At 33.2% G+C, this 20,297-nt stretch overlaps 1 protein-coding gene across 1 annotated transcript in view; it reads left to right on the forward strand.

Moving 5' to 3' along the window:
- The window catches only part of LOC146538846 (uncharacterized), a 60,359-nt gene that overhangs the window by 6,339 nt on the left and 33,723 nt on the right, over positions 1-20,297 (forward strand). The window contains exons 2-4 of the mRNA XM_085185355.1: positions 4,906-5,023; positions 9,555-9,646; positions 9,895-9,996. The gene's annotated coding sequence lies outside the window, so the exon portion shown is untranslated. The remainder of the gene's footprint in view (positions 1-4,905; positions 5,024-9,554; positions 9,647-9,894; positions 9,997-20,297) is intronic.

A 20,297-nucleotide genomic window follows, 5' to 3' on the forward strand; every position in this document is an offset into this window, starting at 1 on the left:
TTATTTCTAATATGTAAATTTATTTGTGAGAAGAAAATATTGCCATTTTATAATATATTTTCAACATTGTGTTATTATTACAATTCTTTTATTCGGATTTTACTGTAGTGATCGGTCACTCTATCTAACATACTCGTAAGATTAAATCACTTTATGACTTATCATTTTCGTAATTTAATGGGAGTCGTTAAACAACACCATGGGTTTCTTTGTAATAAGAAAGATGAAAAAATTTGTAAATTTAATTTTCTCAAGTGGAAGTATCGAATCCACAACCTGCTACGTTAACAGCAGCACGTTTGTGCCCTTACGTCACCAGTGCTATCGAGGCACGATGTACGTTATTCGTACTAGTTTAATTTATTTTTCTGCCCATTGTTAATATAGATATCTGATAGAGATAACGGAAGAGCTTTATAATAAAACTGAATACGTCGGCCTCACCCAAAGTCTTTCTCATACGTTCAAGTGTTTTACCGGTGTCGATAATCTCGCCTCTAAGGCCAAACAAAAAAATACCAAAATAAAATCTTTGTTTAACCATACAAATTTCATCGTTTTGTTTGTTCGTGCGAAACAAAACGCTTTAAGTTTTTCTTGCGATGTTCATTATTTTTAATGAAATAAGTAGCTGAATAAACACGATTTCTATCTTTTGAATGGCGTGAGATATGTTAGAGGAATATCTTTTGTCCTTTAAATTATTATTTTCAATGAATTCAATTATTATAAGATGTTTATAGAGAAGACTACTTAATGCTGATTACTGATATAATAGTCAATGCTGAGTTTTTTCAGCCTATTTGTTGAAGTGATTGTAAGAACTTTTTCAAGGACTATCTAACCTTATGAAGAAAGATAACTGAACTTAAGTACATATATTTTTTGCATATTACGCGCTAGAATAGACTGGCTTTATTTTTCTTATCATTTCATTACTTTGAGTGTAATTTTTCAGCTTAGACTTATTTTAGAGTATTTTTTAAATTGCAGCAACTGATTTAGTTAACATTGAAGCGTTAATACTAGCCACAAGATCGAATTGAGTAAGAATATTTCATAATTAAAGTTATTTATTGTCTTAAGATATAAATATATTGAGATCAGTCGTGGGGCAGGGAATGAAATGAAATGTTTCAAACTTTGATTTCCTCTGATAGCTGAGTTCCGCCACTCAATATACAATGTAGTGTTTTAACTCTAGGTTGCCGTTGAGAACCCTCTATGTGGGAGAAAGTGTGACATAGAAAAAAATTAAGAACCGGTTATGCGATTGTATGGATATAATTAATATTTGGATTGGACTTTTTTATATTTTTGTTTAATTAAATATTAGGTGTTCGTGTCAATTTCCATAACTGTAGGTCCACGGGATTTTTCTAAAGGTTTTGATTACTAAATGCAGCAAAATCGATGTATAAATTTTCATATCCTTTTTTGCGTTTCATTGCGTTGATTCAAGTGTCCATATAGTTAAAAATTTGACATTAATTTCAGCTTGATATCTCCACTTAACTTCAAGATAAAATGATCTAGACAGACGATCCCAAATCCCTGAAGTTATATAGGTTCCGCGTTCACCTTTTTCGCTACGGAACCCTAAAACATATGCATATATCATATAATAGCTCACAAAATGCAATTTCCCCTTTCAAGGTTGGTGCAGTAGATGCGGACGTAGCGGTGGGTGTAATGCGGTAATGACACAGTAATATAAATAGGATTAACGGATTGGGCCCCACGCGCGCAGACAGGACGAGCCAATACAAGCTGTGCTGAACTGTGCTCTATTTTAGATATTAAAAAATGTAGATTTTTTGTGAGCTAGATTTATTAAAATATATGTTTATAGATTTTGTAGTCTTAAACAGTTATGTATATTATTTATCTATTTATGGCTATTAAGTGATATTTTAAGAATATGTTTTTTTTACATCTGTTAGTATCATAATATACATCGTCGTAGCGCAGTGGCACAAGCGTGTGATTGTAAATGCAACAGTTGTGGATTCGATTTCCACTTTGGACAATGAATTATTATATATTAAAGTTTTCATTTCTTCGCTTTGGGGTCGAAACAAAAGCGCCTGAAATGGGGAACGTAGTATCCTAACATTTCTTAACACTAGGTTCCCTCTACCGGGTAGGTAGGGTGTTATATACGGGATACAGCGTGAACTTGAAAAAAACACACAAACACAAAAAAACCCGATTATATAATCCTTAAATCCGAGTATAATAGCACATTGACGTCACCAGCGGCATCGAATGCGCCCGCGCATCGTTTAGCCGATACATTGCTCCATTAATGTCATTTATATAAACGAGTCGTCGCGCTCCGCACGTGGGTCACTAGTAATGCGTGCAATTGAATTTCATTGTCATTTTCCTCTCGCAAATATACTTATGTCACTGCGATCGTACCGAAATATTGATGTAAATATCGATATTAACAGCTTTATTCGATTAATTTGGATGTATAATCGAATTAAAGTTGATGGTTAATTGCTTATTGTATTTTGCATCATTATCTATAAGCCAATCTAAGGATGTTAAAGGAAAATTTAAAAACTTTAAATTATGAGAATATAAGTGCCTTAACAATAGGGGTCCCTAAGCCTACCCTGCTATGTACAGGGATGGTGTATAAAAAAGCTTTTCTTCCACATAAGTAGCCAATGAATTCCTCCCGCAAATAAACTTGTCACTGAGATCGTTCTAACATATTGATATAAATATCGATATTAACAGCTTTATTCGATAGGTGTAATAAATTTGGATGTATAATCGAATGAAGGTTTTTGATGTAGACCAATTGTACCAATAAACAGATATTAGATTATCACAGTCATTTATTAATGGGCGAATAGTGTTACCATTTAAATTATAGCGATTTTATTGCTATGACATTGTAGAATTTGATTTATGAAAATATTACTAAAATTGTAATATTTCATAAGTGTTACGCATCTCGAGATAGGGATAAAAAACTTAATAGGTACAGAGGCATTCCATCCTCCTCTTCCATTCTTCTCTTCATTCGAGACATTCCATTCTCCACTTAACTTTGAATTTCATGAGAAAGCGTGTAAAGTAACAAAATTTTACTTTGGCAATAGTTGAACGAAAGTGAGCTTAAAAATATGATTATTTTAATTGAATTAGTAAAAAACATATATAGAAAATATTTACATTTATTTAGGCCATCGTAGCGCTAGGGCACAAGGATGTGACTGTAACGCGACAGTTGTTGGTTCGATCCTGACTCGAAGTATTATTTATTAATATGTCCATTTCTTCGCTCTGGCACCAAGTCATGGCACTTAACACGCAATGCCAGAAATAATTCGGCGGAAAGTGGGGAACGGAGTGTGAACACTATGTTCCCTTTGCTGTGTGCGGGTTACAGCGTGAAGCTAAGGATTAAAATATTTATAAAATAATATTTTCCATTGTATCGCTTGCGGACGTTGTTCGTCACTATTGCAATAAAGGACACGACGCATATAAATCAATTAATTTCGATCAGCAAATTGCCTCAGTGCAGCGCACAGAACGAACTCACGTACTTGCTGTATCATTTATTTCATATTCAATATTATCTTATAGTATAGATTGCAAAGAGGAAAAATCTTTATCGAAATTATAAATTATAATTTAAAAATAAATCGTAAATCATAATTTTGAAGCTCCCATACAAGTGTGTTTACGCAAATTTAAATTACACATATTTTTTAAATTATATTTTTAAAATTATTTAAAAAGTAAATTGGATTGAAATTATTTTTCTGATTGTTATTATTATTTTTGGATGTTAATATTAAATAAAGTTATATAATTAATGTTAAGCTCGTATAGGATAATGTTTTTCCATCGGCATTGTCTATATGTCTGTAGATATTAATATTTTGCAAATTTTCTTATTTGGCACAGTTGGTTGCCTTATGTTATCAGTAACCACTATTATAATCAAACAATTCCTATTAGACTATTATATTTATTTAGTTAATGTCATCGAAGCGTATACCATAATAAATAATTATATTTAATTTATTTTCGTTTGTTATCTCTGTTAGACAAAATCTGACATTAAGATCCCATTCGAGAAAAAAAATAGGAAAGACCTAAAGCCTAAAGCTTAATTCACTAAAAACTAAAAGACTAATAAATCCAAAAACAAATTACTAATAATCCATATCCAAGGTTGTAACAATACATCAATATCAAAACAATCTATTCATTGCATATCGGTATCCATGGCACAATTCAAACAACTTAATATTCAATCAACCTGTATATTAACTATGAACAACCTGTCATTGCCGAAGCCGATGCAATTGTTGAATTGCGCTATTACAGAGATCGTAGACTACGAGTTCGATTACAGCGCCTTGTTATTATGTAGGGATCTATTGGGTATTCTAATGGGTGTAGGTTCATATTTTATGCTAATTTTGTAATTAGTGGAAGGTGATAAAGCTGTGCTGAGACGTGCTTGTAATATGTTAAGTTATAAATGTAGGTTACGTTGTTTTAAAATGATTTTATTAATATTGTAATATATTTCAATTGAAGTTTTAATTTTCGTATTGTGTTGATAGTCAATTGTTTAATTTTCAGCGAACCAAATCTTTACAGCTATAAGCCTATTGAAAGATCTTTAAAGGATTTTTTTTAATAAACTTTGTATAATGGCAACGAACGGAGTGCCTTAACGATAGGTTATCAGTATCTTTGTGCCTACGTTGCCATAGGTATACGGGAACAGCGTAAGAATTCTACCAGAATTAAATGACATAATTTCGTGTCAGAGCAGAGAAATGAGAATTTTCATTCTGCACACGACAACGGTCTAAACTTGTTTATTTATTAATTTGAATACTAAAAGAGCGTTAATCTCCACAGCTGGCGAGCGGCGGTGCGGGCGGTCGTGGACTGTTCTGCTACCACTGCCCGCCGAGCCTGCCGCCGCACCAGCACCGGCTCCCCACGCTGGAGTACCCTTTCACTGCTTCACACCCTTGTGAGTTAATTATAAAATTTTACTAATTTCATGTGGTATTATTGAAAATAGGTGCATATATAATGTTTCATTCATCATAAGGTACCTTACGAAATCTTTGGATATGTTGGGTTCAACTCGATCACTATTTAGATTATTCTGTGAAACTTATAAAATCAATAAAAATATACCTGTTTACTTCGCAACAAGAATCAAACTTATGAGAGAGAGGAACCTAATGCTAAGTTCCGTTCCCCATTTTATCTAGAGACATTGGGTGTTGAATTGCGGGCTTTTACTTGGGTGCCAGAGCGAAGAAATGAAAATCTTAATTAATTACTTAATCTTAATTAATTACTTAATCTTAATTAATTAATTCTGCCGACTGGCGATCGAACCCACTATCTATGTATATATTAAACATACAAGACTATTAGGCTATCAGACTATCGTTGAAGTGCACATACAACACGTAATTGCATAGAGTCCAGGAGCGTCGATTAGCTCACTTGTAGGTCTGCAAACTTCCCTAAATGAATTTATAGGAGCCGCAGTTGCCGGACTAACTATGTTATGCTCGGTTCCTTCGTGTTTCAATTCCCTATTTAATTTTAGTTTTCTTTTGTAATTCTGATTAATTATTATTAGATTATTTTGTTTAAAGATAGAATGTATATAAAATGTATATTAAAGTTTATTTGTGTATGATTTTATTAGTACTTCTTTACTATTAATTAATAATCGTTATAAAATATTAACAGTTAGTTTCAAAATTACATTTAAATAATTAGTCAAGCCCAAATCATTTTTTTTTCTTATTCTTGAAAAACAAAACACCCAACTTAACGAAAACAAGGTAAAGAAAATTCAAAAGCGACAAAAATCAGTTTCTAACCGGTTCACGTGTCCAAACTCCTAGGGGTGGTAATGTGCTAATGAATAGAAGGCAGGGGTGCCCGTGCCCACGTGGGGGGAGGCGGGAAGGGCGTGGCTCCCCCGGGATTGGTCGCCGCCGGCGCCATCTATTATTCATAAAATAGTTTTTGAGTCGCGCCGCCGCTCTAACTCTGTTACACCGAAACTAACTTAATAAGGCTCATGTCACTTCGGATTAGCCCGCCCGCGTCACGTTTTTTACTAACTTAACCAAATTATTACATTAAAAAGACGAGCGGGCTCCCAAATTGCGTAAATATATTAATTTTTAATATTTATTAACGAATTGCTTGTGGAGGAAGTTTTAAAAGTGGGTATAAAAAGCGGCTTAAGCGAACTTATTAAATATGTAGAGGCAATTTTGTAGCGCTCGGACGTCTGTCTCATTAGCGCAATCACGGGGTGCTATGGACACCTTGTTATTGAAACTGTTATTTTTTAGATATTTATTTAATATTCTTAATTAGTATTGTATTCTGTATATAATACTTTACCATTACTCGTCACAAATTGGATTAATAGAAGAAAAAAACAATCATATAAACTAAATAAAAATCTTTTCATATCACAAAATATATTTAAATCACCTTTTTTCACGACGTAATAGTATAATTTTGTAAGGAAAACGAAATATATCCAGAACCCTGCACAACTCGACTGACTGCACGGGTTAGCAGCGTGAACGGTCAAACTTTCCCGCTGCACTTAAAGCGGCCGTTCCGCCGGAAGTCGAGCACTTTTTAATTTCCGCCGCCGAGGGATTTTTCTGAGCTGATGGACGCTCTATTATTTATATTCAATTAATGTAATATTTAAAACCTCATAATCTGCTGTTTGGATAAGTATAGAATTGTTAATTGCTAAAAACTTCGTACTTACATTATTTTTATTTTATAAAATTCTTCAGATTGTTTTTCTGAATTATTAAGTAGTCGGGTGGTTAAATATTATTTGTGTAGCTTTTATGTAAGAATGGACGAATTTAAATATTTTTATTCTTTTTTTGGAAAATGGTTAATTAACATATTTTTAAGGCTATTGTGTACAGAAAAGACTTATTGTTTTTTAATTATTTGTTACTATCTTGCCTGATCTGATGCAGTACAAATTGTTTGCACCAATAATTAAATCCGCTAATATTAATTTATTATGATTACAATTAAATATTTTTATACATATATATTTCAGCGTTACCATGTTTGTATGAAAAAGATATGTAAATCAGAAAAAAAACGACATAAATATAACAATAATAAAAAATCAATCGCTAAAGTGATATATAAATAATTTCAATCAATTCTCTCCATTACCAGTGAAGCGGCTAAGCTTTCAAGTAGCGTAAAAATTCACAAAACGTTTGTTTATTCATTTAAAACGGGGTTTAAATGACCAGTCCGGATTGATTCTGGTCTCAATTTGAAAGCAATATTCATATTATGGTAATGAATGTATGTATTTTATGTTTATTATATTAACATTTATATGAAAAAATCTATTTACTGTATAAAGTATATTGTACATTAGTTTTTTTTCTAGTCTTATTTTACGATTTCAACTAATCATTGTAAAGATGTAAATAGCATTAAAAATAAAAAAAAATGTGTTTACTCAATAATAACTATTTTAAGGCAGTCGTGGCAAAGAGCCATAGGTGAGTGATTGTAAAAACGATGGATGTAGTTTCGATTCCCAGTCGGGGCAATGAAATATTATACATTTCCTTGTGTGTAACGAGACAAAGAGAGCGATAATTAACTCGACGGAAAGTGGAAAACGGAAGTGTCTTAATAGGAACCGAGTGTCTCAACATTAGGTTCCCAGGTTTCCCTTCCCTATCTTCCCATATACGGGATACAGCGTGAAGTTAAAATAAAAAAAAAAAAACTATTTCAAACCCGACAATCGCACGTACACGAGAGTACCCTCAATAAATCGCACTCAAGTAATTGACGTGATAAAGTCATTACAACGAAGACAGCTGTAATCCCGCGCTTTGAGGGTAATTTCCTCATAGAATGACATTATGAGTAAGAATAATAGAAATGCTGCCGAGGGGACCGCCCCAACGTTTGTCATTGATTCTATTGCGATAGGGTGACAGCGATTTGTGGAATGTTTTTTTTTTAATATTTTTTAAATATTTAATGTTAAATATCTGATTTTATATACGTGTTTTTTTTTTAAAAAAAAGGTTTAAAGAGAATATTTACAACCAGCACCAATTGAATATCAGCTTTATCAGAGGAGTCTATATTTATGTTAAAATATTAAATAATATTTATTATTGGAACATAAAACAGGCACTTATACCTTACAATACAATATACTTACACCTTTCACGCAGACAAGAAACAAGAACATTTTATAGATTCATCGTCGACCCATCAGCGTTACAAGGTGAGAAACTCGGAGCAGTGCCTAGTACTTGCGACCCAAACTCTATCTAAATAACCAAACTCCATCAGAAAACATAAAATGTGATATGAGCTGTTGTCAGCTATTGTCACTAATCCTGTTAATAATATCGAAGAGCTGGCAGATTTATTTAAAAATGGGATATAACCATGTCACCATCCACCATCATGTATAGAATAAAATTGGGAACTACACACATCATTTTTTGTGTAAATATATCTCCTTCTTTAGGTTCTGTATAATCTCCTTAATGTGTTCTTTATACAAAAGTGACATTGGTAAAATGATGATACAATCAAAGAACTTAAATATCATTTTTTGATTGTTTCTCGATAGAGCATAATGATAGAATTCCGCCCATAGAAGGGGTCAGAGTGACCTTAGGAGCCTTGAGAGTGTTAAGATATTCCATTTCCATTCCACTTCCGAATTCTGAAAGTATTGTTGGGTGACAGAACTTGACACCGCTCTTTGCCTCATTACCAGAGCGAGATAATACTATAGATATAAGCAGATATGAAGTATATTATATATTTTTGAAAAAAAAAACAATCTTTTATATGCATTACTATTCATTATATCACACTATATTACAATAAACACTTATCACAAAAATATACAGAAGCACTCATGTGGTTAAACAGTAATAAAAGCTAATCTATATGCACCCTACGACGGTGTCCTCGAGATATCGTCCTAACATAATGTCTGAGTGAGGGGCGCCGGCGTAATGGCCCGGTCTTTCCGGACTTACGCTATTTTATGGGCACCACGCATTCGTGTTGTAATCTAGGATGTTGTTTTTTTTGGTAATTATTGTTTTTAATGTTGTTGATTCGGGTTCCTTTTATGAAAATATAGTGGTTCGAGTCCCGATACATACAGGTTGTACAGCTAGGTAGGCAGAGGGAACCTAGTGTTAACACACTCTGTTTCTCATTCTCCAGCGAATTCTGAAGGCATTGCGTGTTGGGTGGCGGATCTCATCGATGCGTTTTTTTTTCGATACCAGAGTGAAGAAAATGGAAATATTAAATATTTCACTTCCTCGAGTGTGAATCGAACCCACAACCTGTCGCGTTCGTCATTTTCAATCACTGGCCACGACTGGCCTCTTTTGTTTTAATCTTGATTAATTATTAGTAAATATCTATATATAAAATTAAATTTACAATAATTGACAATTTTGTAATATTTACAGACACAAGCTATTCCTATCACCCGGCGATACACGATGACACGTTCGTGCGTCGGAAGCAAAGGAGAAACCGCACTACCTTCACACTGCAACAGGTAAAGCTTACAAAATAGTTAATATTACACATAGTAAAAAAGGATACATTTATAAAAGTGAAAGTTTTTCTGTACATAGTCAAAATGTTAGAAATGTGGCTGTTTAACAAAGTTGAATAGTGTATATAATTTCACTAGACTCTCTCTCTCTCTCTCTCAAGCATAAATACGCAAAAATACTAACCTAAAAACAAATAGTAAAATTAATAAAATGTAATAATTACTAATATAATTTCTATTTCACACAGCTTGAAGAGCTGGAGACCGCCTTCGCACAAACGCATTACCCGGACGTGTTCACGCGAGAGGATCTTGCGCTCAAAATCAACCTTACTGAGGCGAGAGTGCAGGTAGGATTTCAATCATTCCATTATACGAGTAGATCTAAGGAACGCTTGCAAGAGTAAGCTACAATGCTATTGCAATTTAAGGATCATTTTTTGCTTGTATATACTTGTAGCTTATTTATTTCTATTTGTAAAGGTATTTAAATTTAATCCATATATAATTATTATTTAATAATAAGCATAAAATGATTTTAGCGCTGCAGAGTTAAAAAATATTGGATTTTTGGAATTCTCCGTATATTGTGGGCACTTATATAACTTTTACATGTGTATTAATCTGTATGTAAAAATATATGTTTTATCTGTCAAACAACATATATATAAATATAAAATTTTTAATACACTAACACAGTAAAGTTCCACTTGATGAAAAATATACGCAAACCAAAATACAAATTTATGTACCTATACGTAAGAAAATTTACTAAGTTCAGACGGCACTCGTCATTACACGGCTCGAGTGTCATTGGCTGTGACGGCGGCGGTCTGTTTGCTCTACTAAATCGACGTTTTTATTTTCCAAGCCACCTTCATAATATATTATACCCATATAGGTAGACATATATTATTTCTTATCATTTTTTCTCCAAAAAATGGTACAGCGCTACCAGCCATCATGTTTTTTGTATATTTTATATCCACTTGTAATTTTAACACTGTCACTTATTCACGAACTCGTGACCCGAACCTACCACGCGTAGCAACCATTTACAATCTTAAGAACGCAATACATAATGTAGAAACACTCCGTTTTCATCCGGATATAACCGGTTAGAGGCGGCAACGCCCCCCATCCCCCCTTTTTAGTCAAATTGGAGGACGCACGCTGTTTTATTTATGTTGAAGTAAAAATTGCGCAATTCCGACGTCGAAACACGCGAACTCTACAATTTAGTGGTTCCTATCGTACGTACACGTTTTATGGCCGTCGAATGTGACTCGGAAATCAGTTGAATGGTAATGGTTTTAGGTAACGCTTTACTCTCTCGAAGAGGTTAGCTTAATGTGAGATAAATAGGTTGAATATCATTTGGGATATTACATTAGAATGTTTGGCGTAGAGTTATTTAATTTATGTTATAATAGAACTACTTCTTTTATTTGGGTCAATTTTACATTTAATCCATGCTTATTTAGCCTTTTATTGTTTTATTTTAAACGCCGGTTACGTATCTAAATACTGTTCACATAAAAAACGGTTATTCTTATACAAATGTGTTTTAGCAGTTCAGAGTAATATTTTATATTAGAGACATAGAGTAAGTAAATAAAAAATTTAAAACTGAATGACATAAATATAACTTGATGCAAAACTCAAAACGTACATGAAATTAAAAACAAGTGCGCTCTAACTATTTTTCACTACAATTCCCACTGCAATATTTTCCAAAATTATATTAAAAAAACATACATTTTCAATATAAACAAAGATAAACTAAAATACATAGCAAAATTTAATTGAAAAGTATTAATACGACGCGAATATCATATCAAACTCTCATAAAACAGTCACACGTCAATTTAGTACGGAACAAACAGAAGCACTCAGCGAAACTAGCCGATCCAATATCCAACTATGGCATCCATTAGATAACTGGTATTGTCAAAATACACTTCGATTGACCAGAGCTCCCGAACCTCGCAACCGTTAGGTGAAGGTGTCCAGCGTAACGTGACCTTTGTGGTATAAGCTGTTGAGGAATTAATGTCGATTGAATATTATCTATTGAAATTTTAGTTATTTTTAAGACATTTATTTTTTTATTATATATTATGTTAGTTTTTTTTTCATATTCTTTGTTTTCTTTATTTTTTTTTATAATTATTTTCTGTTTATCAGCAATAGGTACGTACGATTCGGATCTACTATCATTGTCGTAGAGTTACGACATTCATTAAAAAGATTTAATCAATTAAATTAATACGGTTTTTAATAAACGTGTTTTCATAATTTTCTTCACTATTTCGTTCATTAGAAATATAGCAGAATATAGAGTTTTTGCCTAATTAGATCAGCTAAAAGAAAATGTCTTTAGTATATCCCTGGAATAGAAATAATACGCATCCCGCACGTAACAGAGTAGAAGGAGAGGGAACATGTGAACTTAGTGTTAAGACACTGCATTCTCATTAGAAAACTTCGGTTCGGCCACTTGCTGTCGTGTTTTGTCTCGTTACCAAAATGAACAAATGAAAGTGTTTCATTTCTTCGAATGGAAATCGAGCCCACAACTCTCTCATTTACAGTCGCACGCTCGTATCTAATACTTATGAGGCACAACAGGCCTCATAACTCTACAATAATATAACTACAAAATAATATATAAATAACTAACTAAAACCATATTCGTACTAGATGCCATAGGTCAGTATACACTAGCGTCGAATAACACGTTTAAGTCGCTCATCTCGAAATGGTATTACGGTCCCCCCTCCGCCCTGGGATTAGGGTTGTCGCGTTAGCTAAGTGGCTAAGCTGGTTACCTGAACTCATATCTTGAGTGATTTTTGGAATGGTTTATTCGATTTTTTATCGATCTATCGATTTTTCACTCATTAAATAATGAGTATAAAAGGATAGTCCTTTACTCAATTTCCACTCGTTATTAAATTCCCTTTGTCAATTATACAGAATTAATATGAAAAGAATAACTTTTTACAATTTTAAATTGAGGCCTTTATGGTGGTGGGCACAGGGATATGACTGTAACGCGACGGTTGTGGGTTCGATTCGCACTCGAGGGAATAAATTATTAATTTTTAACACTTTCATGTTTTCACTGTGGCACTAAAACAAGAACCGGGCGTTGAGTTCCCGTACTCTACACGCAATGCCACGTAAAATTCGTCGGTAAGTGCTGAACGGACTGTCTTAGCACTAGGTTCCCTTTCTTTACCCCGCTGTACGCGGAATACAGCCTGAAATTGAAAAAATAATTAAATAAATATAAATATAAGCCACAATAACTAACCAGACAGCCAGCCCTACACATACTAGGTAATATAATTGAGTCGGCTTTCAATTTGATTCGCATCCTCGCCGTGTCGGTGATAATTCGCCCGAAAAATATAAAAAGGCACAGCTGTCCGCCATATTGGATTACGTCAGTAACATACCGTTTCGCTAAATGCCCTAAATGGTATCAAATTTACGGTCCGACAGTGTTTTCGGTTTTTATTAGGTATATACGTATTTTATACGTATTTATTTATGTGTAAATAAAATTATTAAAAAAAAAAATCTGCTTCACGCTGTATCCGTCTCCTTCTGTCTGCTCATCTTTATCTTGTTACTAGAGCGATGGAGTGAAGAGTATTTTCCCTCGGGTTGAAATCAGCTATATACGATCAGCTCAGATCAGATCAGGTATTTACGATCAGCTATGCCCCTACGTCACGATCGGTCCAGAATATAATTTGTATTTATGTATGCGTAGATAGTATTTTATTTAACTTCTCGTGTTTTAAACGATAGACAAAGAAAACGAAAAAAGCTTCTTTTTGGTGATAGAAATATTTCTCCGACTTCCTTTTACTATGAACGTCAACGCTTAAGTCCGGAGTGCACTAATTGTGTAGATATACATATATATAGATGATTATATTGTATGTCAGCTCACAGATTTAGAAATACCATTAGAATAAATTTATATACCTAATAACTAATCTTATATATAAGATTGCATAGCTATATGGAAACAGAATAACTGTATAACATTGAGTTGGAGACTAGAAAGTTTACTCGTATTAAGTCGTTACTAATAAACTTTTTACTACTATAGTGTAAACGTAAGTATAGGTCGACGCATAGCACAGCGTTAAGTTCCGCTACTTCACATGCTATGATTCCAAAATATAGCGGAAAATCGGGAGCGGAGAATCTAAACACTAGGTTCCTTCTGCCTACACTACTACATGCTGAATACAGAGTGACGCTGAAAAAAATATATAAAAGAAAGAAAATTAAACTACAAATTAAAAATAAAAAAAGGAATCCTAAATTGCGAACAAACTCAATTCTGTCTCAATGACGTTGACAGAGCGCTCTACAACAAAAACAAGAGACAAACGCCGTGTAAACAACAAACAGCGTGAACAAAGCGTGACAACGTTCACGCGAGGGTCCCGAGTGGAACCTTATTGGGATTTAAGGGCTGCCTATAATGTACTGTTAATTATTACTAAGTGACCCTACAGTTGTAATTTTTAAGTGCTAAGCTAACAGAGTGCGTTGCTTTGTTTGGATGTTATTCATTAGATGTGATGAAATTGTTGTATAAATTGCCACTTATTGTTTATGGAGGTCGTAGTGGCGCAGCGGTGATACGTCTGATTGTGAACGCGTTTGTGGGTTCGATTTAGAGATATTATTTGTAGGACAATAATGCAGCCTTAAACTTTGCCATTCAATATGTCTTAGAATTGAGCGGAAAGTGGGGAACGGAGAGTTTTAACACCAGATTACCTCTACTTACCCTGCTGTATGAGGAATACAGAGTGAAGTTAGTGAAGTAAGTTAGATACTAAATGAAAATATGTAATTGATTAACATAAAAAAAGACAAAATAGAGATGTAATAGTCTGTTCTTCTTCTTTAAACCATAGTGTCATTATATAGATAATATTTGTTATAAAAGTAGTAGTTGAAGAACTGGACTAACGTAGAGCGTAGGAAATTTAGTGAAGGCATGATAATATTTGAATTGAATTAATAAGAAAGGATTAAAACTAATATAACTAAATAAGTTACTTACCAAATTGGTTCACATCAAAGGGTATATCATAATAATACAATAAATATAGTTTAATCATAATAAAATTTCGCAATGTCGGTTACAAGTCCCAAAGGTGCAACCCTACCCCGTGCGACAATCGCTAACGACGCCTCATATCGAGTCTCCTCTTAAATACCTACATGTGAAGAGAATCATACGGAATGATATATTATAAGAAATTTCTAATAAAAAAATATGAATTTGCTTACTTTGAGAAACAAAAGTGGGGAAATATTTTGTAATATTTTTTATAAAAAACTGAAAAAAAATTGGGAAATAGATAGTTATTAAACGAACTGTCAATTTCGAAAGATAGAGCATGGCGAGTGTGTAATCCCACCGCGATAATTTGAGGTTCAAATCTCATAGTGTGAATATTTATTTAATCAACATAAAAACTTTTTTTTGCCATGATGTTCAGAAAAAAGTTAAAAATTGACACTAAAAAAGTAAAAATATTAACTTTTTTTATAACTACAAAATAATTTATCGATTAATAATATTAAATGAATATCCAGTCTTACTAAACTACTAATTAATTTACCTATAGTAAAAATAATAAAATATCTCCAACAAAACGTCGGTCTGTATGTATCCCGCCTAGTTCTTTATAGCACTTGACGCGCTCGCACTCGTCTCTCTTTATCAATCATTCCCTTCGCAAATTAAATCGGGGGTGAAAATGAAATATGTCACTTTGTTTTTTATTTTCGCTCTCATTTATTTACAAGAGCTTTTGTATTTTCATTTGAAAAGTTTAGATTGATGTACATTAAGGGCTGAAATATATATTTTTTTATACCTTTACCATTTCAAGAGTAGATAAAAACATAGACTATGGATACCCACACACACACATAATGTGCTCTTTCAATTTCATCTTAAGTTTGAGTCAATACTGTCTTCGTATCAAGTACGCTCCATGTGATATTAGTGGAAATAATACTTTTTTGTTGGAAAGATATAGATATGTATATACATACAGATATTTTTTAGTATTCAGTAAGTAGTTTACATATTACGCTTCTATCTTTAAATATTACCTTAAAAAATTAAAATTTTTGTTGATGAAAATTAGGTTTTTTGTGTTAACCAGACTATTCTATGGGTATGCGCCTTCTACTTAATTATCGAGAAGCCTTAAATGAATGGGAAAACGTAAATCATTCATTCCCTTGAGTGAAAATCGAACCTGCAATTGTCACTAAATGCTGACTGCTTAAAACAATTTTATCTTATCTTATGGTTATCTTATCTTCAATTGAGATAAAATATAAATAACGTTCAACAATAAATAATTAAAAGATTTAACTATAGGAAAATATAAATATAATAAAATATATTACACAATACTATAATTTCGTTAATACGATTAACAAAATTAACCCTACGTAATTACGCAACGCTATACGCGTGGGATGCACTGTGGTTTGCAACCCTTGTAACGTTTTACCAATTTATTGGTACACATGTTATTTGTATTGTATTTTATTATTGTTTTAACTATACTAGATGTGGCCCGCGATTTCGTTTGTGTGGAATACTCAATGTGAATGTGAGGCCAGTCGTGGCGCAGTAGAAGCGTGCGTGTATATGTGGCGGTTGTGCGTTCGATTCCCACTAGAGAAAGTAAAATATTTAATATTCACTCTGGTAAAGATCGAAAAATAGAGAATGGAAGTGTTTTAATGGGAACGGAATGTATTAACTTACACTTTATTCCCATTAAGTAATATCCGTTTCAATTTCCACCGATTTCTGGAGGTCTGAGATCAATCTTGAGATGTCGTTTTCATTTAAAGATGTATATAAAATTTGTAAATGAAAACGGTATCTCAAAAACGATCTCAGCGGCTTATAAATACGGGCCATACTTTATTACTGAAAAATCAAATTGATTTTCCAGAAAATTCTATTCCTGACATTGAGTCAACTTCAAATAGATTATACGAAACTAAATAGAAACCTCAGAGCAATAAGGATTAAGGCGAGGTAATTTTCCACTAATGTGCTCTTTCAATTTCATCTTAAGTTTGAGTCAATACTGTCTTCGTATCAAGTACGCTCCACGTGATATTAGTGGAAATAATACTTTTTTCTTAAAAAAATGTAGTTATATAATCGAAGAATATATTTTTAATTTATCTTCATGTACCTTAATTTATCTTCATGTTCCTTAATATTGTAAAGCATATATGTAAACCATTGGCAATTAACAGAGTAGGGAACCTAGCCTTAAGACACTCTGTTATCATTAAGGCACTGCCGTTACCCACTTTCCGCCTAATTCTGGAGGCATTCTATTGCATTTATATTGAATTCAGACCGCGATCTTAAGATCTGCCACTCAACACACAACGAATCTATTTATTTATCCAACATTAATAAAATAATGAAATATAAAATAATTACGCACAAATTCAAAAGTAATCCCTAATTAACAGCATCTAATTAAAATTCACTCATCGCTTAAGGAGCTCAAGAGGAGTGGGGGGGAGAGAAGGGGATGGTAATTTGCGAGTAAACATGTTAACTGATATACGTTCCGTTTTACGCGAATTACACCACTCGCTACGTGGAATCTAATTACTTGATAGTGAACGAACGTCTTAGGTTGGATGTGGTATATGGATAACGGGAATGAAGGATTCTATAAAAAAAAAATTGTTAGCTTCTCGTTGTATAACGTTTGGATAAGGGTAGGCAGAGGGACCCTTAACACTAGTTAAGATAATCCGGCGTGAATTGTTTTTTCTGAATACCGAATGGAGGTATTTCGTGTTGAGTAGTGGACCTCAATGTCGCGCTTTTACATCGACATCTAAGTAAAGAAATGACAATATTAAATATTGCATTTCCTCGAGTGGGAATCGTACTCACAACCTGTTGCGCTTGGCGTTTTTAGACATATTTTCCTTATATTTCTACTTAATTTATGTATTAGGCCTTTATGTACAAGGTCGAGGCACAGTGCCACATTGAATTCCACCACTCAGACACAATACCATCAAAATTCAATGGAACATGGGGAACGGAGTGTCCTAGCACTAGGTTCCCATAACCGACCCTGCTGTTTGCGGGATAAAGCTTAAAATAAAAAAAAAAAACAAAATATACCACGTCTAAACATTTCGCTTTCTAAGTAAAAAGCTAAGAAGCTTCGGATGTTAGTCGGATCATGAAGATTTGCCTCATCCCCGAGCGCGGGATTAACTTGCTGATCATGTTATGAAAAACTTCTTCTAAGTTATATTATTTTGTGGTGTTATCGTATTTATATCTATTTGCTAGGTAATATATTATAGATTTTCTTATTTTTACTATAATTCACGCTTCACGCTGTATCCTGCAAAAGGGTAGGCAGAGATTAAGTGTTAAGACACTCCGTTCTCCACTTTCCGTCGAATTCAGGAGACATTGCGTGTTGAGTGGCGGAACTTAACGCCGCGCTTTGCCTCTACACCAGAACGATGAAATTAAAATATAAAGGGTCTAGCCCGGTGAGCATGGGAAAGCTGCACTGCCTTCTTATGGATTATTTTTAATATGATTGTATTGCTTCTTTCTGAAATAGCAACACACTATTGTTTTGTCTCTAGTCCTTACAGTAAAGGAGTTATGGGGGTTACAACTTCTAACGTTAAAGTTTATTTTCTTGGTATCTGCTAAAGATATCTCAATGAAATTTAAGTTTAATTAAATTTTTCCTATCTATAAGCTTTATTATTATATTGAAGTTTATATTTTGAGGGCGCTTTTATGTGAATTGACATTAATATTGATAGCTCAATTTTTACTATTGAATATTACTTTTTTTTGTCGTTTTTTAGTTTTTAATAATCATTCATATTTTGATGAGATTGTTCATGTAAGTCAATCAATTAAAATATATAATCACTCAATCCATTGGTCTTTAATAACCGATTCTAGAAAATTCTACAATGTAATTCGCAGAAAAGTCATATTAATATTAATTTTTAACACATTTTCCATTAAGCTTTAGGCAACTTTCTTCTGTCAGTCGTCACGTCAATCAAAATCAAGCTCATCCGAGCTGAAACTCTCAAAACATACAATTTCAATACATTAGCGATAACTCGAGAACTTCCCGACACATGACCTGTCACTTAACGGTGACGTCACTTTTGAATACTGCTTTAGGCGACTGCTTTACGTATGCGACACGATTTTTATAGTAAAAATGGAAAATATTGTATTTAACTATTTCTTTTGTGGTTTCTATTTGTTAGTATTTTTTGAATTACTTAATTTTAAGTATTGGTTCCGTTTAAATGACGGCAATAGTTAATTAAGTGACTTTAAAATCTGTTATGCCATTATTTAAAAAGATAAAAAAAAAGAAAGAGTTAGAGATGAGAATTATAACTAAAGAAATATAAAATAGATGCTACCAAAAAAATATTTTTACTAGGTATGTACGTACTGATATAATAAAAAGACACCTATATCAACCAACTATTTTTCTAAAATACTAAAATAACCCCTAAATATAAAAGAAAATCACAAAAATCAAGAACAAATAATCGTACAACCTAAACGCCACCCCCCCATCGTTCCCCCCGATTTTCTTAACATATTTCCAGCAGTCTTTAACGTTAACTTTCACGGTAACTCTCGTATGAAGTGTTTTAAAACATTACGGTAGACTGACGCAATTAGCGCGAGGGTAACTTTTAAGTCTTTTTAAGCTGAACATTTAAGTTTTAACGTTCTCTAAAGTGGTGAGTTCGCGACTTTTCTGAATATGGGATTAGTTTTTAACTGCGTTCTCTGGGATATGATTTGTTATTAGCGGTGTGGGAAGAGTGGTCTGGTAACATGTCTTAGTTACCTTCAAAAAACAGCAATTGTTGAGTTTCTTGCTGGCTCTTCTCAGCAGAACTGTCTTCCGAACCGGTGGTAGCTTTTTTGCTTATATGTTCATTCGACGATTCAAAAGTGCTTATAACAGTCTATTTGAATAAAGATTATTTTGAATTTGAATTTTAATTTAATATATTGCATAGTAGAACTTTGTTTTATTTAGTTTTTGTATAAAAGAGCGGTAAAAGGCTCGGTTGATTTCCGAATACACAATATCAAAGATACTGGAGAAAGGTCACGCAAAAAGCATGAGGACCCCTCGGAGGACATGTATGATGACAGGGCACGAAGAGAAAGAGATATGCTGAGACCGTAGCTTTTGGCGCTCTGTTCTCTCTAACTACCAAGCTAAGAATACATCCTGTAGCTAGCTTCAATTAGATTAGTATAAAATGCAAACAAGAGTAGTATGAGAGTTCTCTAGCAGCTGATTACCTACAATAAGAAAAGACCTGACAAAAGTCCTGCTCTGGCTGTTCCATTAACGACTGCTCACGCACTTCTGATGATGATGAAAGATGGAGAGATCTTGTAATCTTGCTTTCGAATATAAAAGAAAGTACGACTACGAGAGCACCGACAGAAGTTTACGAATGAGAAGAGAAGAAAATAGATAAAGTGGAAAGAAATAAACATTTATAAAAA

The sequence above is a fragment of the Heliconius melpomene genome, chromosome 5, assembly GCF_056956725.1.
Source record: "Heliconius melpomene rosina isolate 202511_hmr_F chromosome 5, ASM5695672v1, whole genome shotgun sequence".
Lineage (NCBI taxonomy): Eukaryota > Metazoa > Arthropoda > Insecta > Lepidoptera > Nymphalidae > Heliconius > Heliconius melpomene.